This window comes from Dromiciops gliroides, chromosome 3 (assembly GCF_019393635.1).
Source record: "Dromiciops gliroides isolate mDroGli1 chromosome 3, mDroGli1.pri, whole genome shotgun sequence".
NCBI classification, from domain to species: domain Eukaryota; kingdom Metazoa; phylum Chordata; class Mammalia; order Microbiotheria; family Microbiotheriidae; genus Dromiciops; species Dromiciops gliroides.
Window position 1 is genome coordinate 311,473,192 of NC_057863.1, and position 7,057 is coordinate 311,480,248.

General features: G+C 36.5%; 1 pseudogene; it reads left to right on the plus strand.

The window, feature by feature from the left end:
* Positions 1–6,135: 6,135 nt before the first annotated feature.
* LOC122747521 lies at positions 6,136–6,739 on the plus strand (annotated as a pseudogene).
* The last annotated feature ends 318 nt before the right edge of the window (positions 6,740–7,057 follow it).

Here is a 7,057-nt window from a genome sequence, read left to right on the forward strand (position 1 = left end):
ATGGCAGAACTGCAAAGATAGCTAAATGAGGTTATTGATGAAAAGGCCACCTGCTGAGAATGGAGAATAGTCATAGTAATCAGAGTTCTATGAGATAGAAAGCAGGGCCATTAGACAAGGGAACTACCACTTTCTGGCACTAGGATGTAATGAAAGTTTCAGGAAGGAGAATTATGGAAGACAATAAGAAGAAACGGGAGTAGCTAATGACTGATAACAATAGGATCTAATCAAAGCCACAAGAAATAACCCTTCTTACAAAGAGTGGCTAGAAGGGAGAATAATGTGGAACTCCACCTTCTTCCTGGAGTCTTATTTAGGACCATAATACACTGAAATTTAATTGTTTTCTGATAAAATATCTGCTCTTTGTTGGGGATCATTGTTTTGTGCATCATGGTCTAAGTTCTTTTTACATTAACTTGTAAATAAAACTACACACTTAGCCTTAAGAGATTTGGTTGTTGCCATAAGAGGATGTCAGATATTAAAGATCTTGGAGTATCTAGATTAGAATGACAATCCAGAGAAGTGAGTAGACACCAAAATGTCCCTTAGCCCTTTATGTTTGGAAGAAAAATATGACACAAGGGTTATGCATATTTATGATGTCACTGTAGAATCGCATTTCTCAAGCCAGTGTTATATAAGATATGCTTATGAGGATTACTTCAGCAATTTGCATTTTGAAAAAAGATATGTATCCCTCCAAAGAGTGGAATACAGAGCATTTTTTCTCCTTATTTCCACAATCATTTCAAGAATAAAATCTAATAGACTTCTTTCTCTCTTTTGAAGAGCTCTATTTGTGTATGCATGTATATATATATATGCATATATCCACATAAGCATACAATATATGTATATGCATATATACATACATATATGCATATACCAAATTTATATCTCATGGCCAGAAAATAAATTCCAATTAAATGAATGAAAAATTTTCAGAGATTTTAATTGCTATAGAATATTGTGCCCTTAGGTGGGTAGGGGAGATTGAAGGACATCTCTACTCATAGTTTTGGGGCAAGTTATGAAGGTGGTGGTTTTTTTTTCCCATCCATATAACAGGTCATAAAATGAACTAATATTCTTTTCTTCTGCCCCATTGTCCCAACACTCCCACTTCTGAATCATTTTGTTTAAAGGAAAAGACTATGTTTAACTTTGCAATAGAAAACACAGCTGAGTCATTGACATTTCAATCAGGCTTTATTATGTTGAAATCACAGTAGGGTATCCCTTTTACCCAGACTGTACTGACACTAAAATAGAATTGATTTCAATCTTAAAAGGAAAGACAAAACACATCAATACATATGGGCATATATATTTTTAATTGGAATTTCACTCAGATACTTTTTACCATGGAGTCAAACTTAGTAAACAATGGATTTATCTTTGGCTTCATCCAAGGGGATTTAATTGGAAAAATACAAAAAGAAAGTGAGAATTTTTCATGGCCAGACTCCAGGACTATATCATTGGAAGGTTCCAAAGTATGTTTTTAATTCATATGGCACTTATTTTTTTAAATATTTCCTTTATTTTCATATTTCTATAATCTATATTCCTATATATGTAGTAAGTGGAAATGCCCATTTTAGAGATGTAAGCCTTTACTAGTTCACAGAAAGATTAATTAACTTGTCCAAGGTTATTAGGCTAATTAGTAACAGAACTGGAACATGAATCCAGATCTCCAAAATTCAATCCAGTGTTGTTGTTTTTTTCATTAGTAATACATGCATATGGATATCTAGGAAGTACAAGTTATATGTGTATCGTGCATGCACACACACATACATATACACCTGTGTGCACACACACGGCATATACATGTATTTATATGTGTGTGTCATGCATGTGTGTTCATGTATGTAGCATCAGTCTCGATATATGTCTATATCTTATGTGTGTATGCATACATATACACATATGCATATCTATATATGCATGTATACTCACATGTCTAGATGTTTATATGTGTATCACTATCATCTTATTCACTCATTCAGTTGTGTTCAACTCTTCATGACTCCACACAGGACTTTCTTGGCAAAGATACGGGAATGTCTTCCTATTTCCTTCCACAGTGGATTAAGGCAGATGAAGCTTAAATGATTTGCCCAGGGTCACACAGCTAGTAAGTATCTAGAGCTAGATTTGAACTTATGTTTTACTGACTTCAGGTCCAGTACTCTATCTACTGAGCTATCTAGCTACCTCTCTATAATTTATCCATCCATAAATCTATATATCTAAATATCACAAAACAACAAAGACAAACTTGAAAAATAACTCTGGCAGAATAATTAATGTTCTCTCTTTTTCTTTACTAAGACATTTAAACAGAGGGAAAAATTAAACAAAGAAACTTGATTAATTAAGTTGCTTGCCGTCTGGAGTTTCCAATAGCTTGCTGTTCTCAGGGAGAGAATGTTAAGATCAAAACTTCCTGGAAAGTTCAAACTCTGTATTTCCAGCTTCCAAACTCACCAGCACTACTGAGATATTTGAGAAGCATATTTAAAGTTGGGGTTGCCTACTTTGAATGCTACACCAAATGTTACATATGTCTGTGTGCTGGTAAGGAATGCATCGGTTTTTGTCCGCTAATGAACTTAATGTCGAAACAAATCATGTTGGTGTCCAAAATGTTTGTTGTGCCAGAAGAAAGAAAGGACTACTACATAATGCATACATTCCATTAATTGCAGGAGAAACCAAAAAGGAATCTTGAGTTTACAGAGAGCACAGAAGTCATCACATAAAAATGCCAGCATGAGCCAGGAAAGCAAAAGGGGAAAGACAAATCAGCACATTTGCATGCAGGGAAAGAATAAGCTTTGTACAACCAATGCAGGTGAGCTTTTTTTTTTTTTAACAGTGCATTACTTAATAAAAGGTATTATTTCTAAACCTGCCATTAAATCCATCTTATAACCCAAAATCAAGTCAGAACACTGACCCGAAATGGACTGTAATGGAATGTAATCTAGAGATCAGAGACCTTATATGGTATAAGACTTAGGGCCATAATTTTGTTAAAACTTACAAGTCATTTTTTCTAGAAGACAGATCTTGGAAAATCAATGAAAAATCCATCCTGAGGTCATTAAATTAGCTCAAATTTGCTAACTGCATGCTAAGAAGAGGAGGGGTAAAAGATGGATTGATTTACAATTCCTACAGTACAGCCACTCACTAAACAGCATTCCCTTCATTTGAAAGGGAATGTCTAAATGTCTAGAATGACAAGTGATGAGTAAGCACTTTCTGTATCTCTGTATAATAAATACAAACATTTATAGCTCATCACAATAACAAATCAGAAAATTGTCTAAAGGCATACTATGAAATATTATGGAATTAGCATAATTAGACTTGGAAAGCTTTATCAAAGATCTATTCTTCATCAATAAAATAACTTTTAAAATATAAATGCAAATATATATTATTCATAAATCACAGACTTTAGTACACTAATTCAAAGGTATTGGCTGCATAGTTATTTACATGGCAATCAGTTTCCCAAAGCCAGTGACCCAGTCAAATTAATGTTGGCCTCCACTTGAAAGTAGCCTGTATGAATAAATAATTCACACCCTCTGCACAGTATCTGCCTTAGTAAACCATTCAGTGTAGAATTCCAGTGGAATTAAGAATAATTTAAATAAGGATAAAAATGAATATGTGAAATAAAATATGTTGTAGGGTTTTGTGTCACAAAAGGAAAAGTTGTCTAAAAAAATACAGTGACAGATAGAAGGACTGATTGTGGTAACTACAGAAGCATTCATTAAAATGCAGATTTGGTTTTAGATGTATTACAGTGACCCAACCACACTTAGGATTTTGCTGACCTTACTGAAGTTGTTGGTTTAGGTTTGTTTAGAATATGAGACTGTTTCTTTTTCTTTTTTTTTTGTTTGTTTTCTTTTGTTTTTTGGTGAGGCAATTGGGGTTAAGTGACTTGCCCAGGGTCACACAGCTAGTAAGTGTTAAGTGTCTGAGGCCGGATTTGAACTCAGGTACTCCTGAATCCAGGGCCAGTGCTTTATCCACTGCGCCACCTAGCTGCCCCATGAGACTGTTTCAAGTCCACCATAAGAACTCTATATAGAAGAAGACAATTTGAAAACTGGAATTAAATCTAAATATGAAAAATCTTGACTCTAGGAAAAGAAATTAAGTCAGAGTTGAAAAGACCTCTTAATGGCAAAGAGTTTTTAAAAGTTTTGGAAAACATGCTAAACTTTCTAAGAGGAGAAAACCAAAAATATTCAACATAATCATTAAAGCTATTACTAGGATCATAACTAATACAGCCCAGTATAGGATGTGGTAAAAATGTTGTACTGTGCCTGGCCTGCTAAAGAATGAACTGTGATTTATCAGAATGGAAACAATTAAAAATTCCATCCACCAATGTAGATTTCAACTCATCTATGACTTAGTAGATATATTACAGGATTTTGCCTGAGACTCAAAAAAGTTAAAAGAATTACCTATGACCACACAGCTAGTGTAAGAAGCAGGATCTCAACTCATTTTTGAAACCATATTACTAACATTCCCCTTAACACACCCTGCAGCCCTTCTGCCTATGAAAACCTCCTCCCAAAAATGGTGTCTTAACATTCTCCATCTTGCTAAATTTTAGTCCTACATATACATTCTTTTTTTTAATCAAGATGTGCCTATCTATCCATTTATTTTTTTATTTGCTTATTTGTTCACTTATTTATTTATTTGTTCATTGATTTGTTGATTTATTTGGTTAGTTATTTTTATAATAAACATTTTTATTTATAGTTAAGTGTTCCAATTATTATCCCTCCTTCCCCCCCCTCCCTGAGGCAACAAAAAATCAGATATGGGTTATACATGCTATAAATACATTTTGGGGGTGGGGCAATGAGGGTTAAGTGACTTGCCCAGGATGACACAGCTAGTAAGTATCAAGTGTCTGAGGCCGGATTTGAACTCAGGTCCTCCTGAATCCAGGGCTGGTGCTCTATCCACTGAGCCACCTAGCTGCCCAACATATACATTCTTAACAGGATACTAGACACAAGATCAAATCTTTATATAGGGCAAAATGTTAATTGTCAACCTTGCAAATTATTCTCTTGTTATAATGATGACCATTTATAAAGCACCTACTATGTACTGTTGTCACTGAGGTATTTTTCAGTCATATCTCTTTGTGAGGCCATCTGCAGTTTTCTTGGCAATGGTACTGGAGTGGTTTTCCATTTCATTCTCCACCTCATTTTACAGATGAGGAAACTAAAGTAAACAGGGTTAATTGATTTACCCTGGGTTACACAGCTAGTGTTTGAGACTGAATTTGAACTCAGATCTTCCTGAGTCTAGGCCCAGTGTTCTATCCCCTGTACTACCTAGTTGCCCTGTATGTTATAGTATAATGTGCTAGATATTGTGCTTAGTGCTGAGAATACAGATTTAAAAAAAAAAAAAGAAAAAGAAAGAAACAATGGCAGTCCCTACCCTCAAGGAGTTTATAATCTAATGGAGTAAAGACATAAAAAAGAAGCTGACAAAGGTGGGGGAAGAATAAAGAAGAAGAGGGTACCTGGGGCCTGTTTGAGAAGTCAGTGAGAGAAGTCTCAAAGTAGTGCAATCAGGTGAGAGATGAAGTGATATCTGAACTGAGGTTTCTCCTTACACAGACGTTTGGAGTTCATGGCCCCACCCTCTAATCAGAGAGGATTATTATAAAACTAATGAGGATTTAAAGAGGATGAAGTTATCCCAGTAAGGAGCTTCCTGGTTCAGAGTACAGAAGTCAGTCAAAGAAATACTAAGGTAGTGCAGTCAGGTGTTATAACCCACAACTTCCCAGTGACTTTACCCTAGGAAGTCATTTTGAGTTGGTAATTTCGATATATAGTATTTGGGTTTTTTTAATTGTTTATTTTTTAAAAATAAACATTCTTATTTAAAGTTTTGAGTTCCAAATTTTATCCCTCTTTCCGTCCCTCTCCTCCCTCCTCTCTGAGGCAGTATACAATCAGATATAGGTTATACATGTGCAATTATGTAAAACAATACCGCTTTCTGGTTTGCCACAGCCATCTGGCAGGGTAAGCATGAGACAGCATGGGGGCCTACAAGTACGTCCAGGTGTTATGGAAGAAGAAGCAGTCGTAGGTCATGAGGTTCTTGCTGCGCCTGCGCTGCTGGCTGTACCGCCAGCTAGCGACCCTGCACCGGGCGCCCCAGCCCACTAGGCCAGACAAGGCCCGCCGACTGGGTTACAAGGCCAAGCAAGGTTATGTCATCTACGGCATTCGCATTTGCCCAAAGGTGCGACCTACCCTAAACCTGTGCGTCACGGTATCAATCAGCTGAAGTTTGCCAGGAGCCTTCAGTACGTAGTAGAAGAGTGTGCTGGCTGCCACTGTGGGGCCCTGAGAGTCTTGAACTCCTACTGGGTGGGTGAAGATTCAACCTACAAGTTCTTTGAGGTTATTCTTATTGAGCCATTCCATAAAGCTCTCAGAAGAAACCCCGACACTCAATGGATCACCAGGCCAGTGCACAAACACAGAGAGATGCGGGGGCTTACCTCAGCTGGCCGGAAGAGCCGGTGTCTTGGAAAGGGTCACAAGTTCCACCATACCATTGGAGGGTCTCATTGCCCTGCTTGGAGAAGGTGCAATACTCTCCAACTTCATCGATACCACTAATTGGTGTTCATTAATTTGTAAACTTAATGTTTAATAAATGGAATTTAGGAAAAAAACAATACCATATGAGTTATTTTTTTAATAAAGTATTTTATTTTTTTCCAGTTACATGTAAAGATAGTTCTCAACTTTTGTTCATACAAGCTTTTCAATTTCAGATTTTTCTTCCTCCCTCCTCTCCCTCCCCCCTCCCCTATACAGCAGGTAATCTGATATAGGTCTTTTGGGGGGACATGGCTTTGGGATATAAACCTAGCAATGATTTTGCTGTAACAAAGGGTACATACAGTTTCATGGCCCTGGGCATAGTTCCAGATTGATCTCCAAAATGT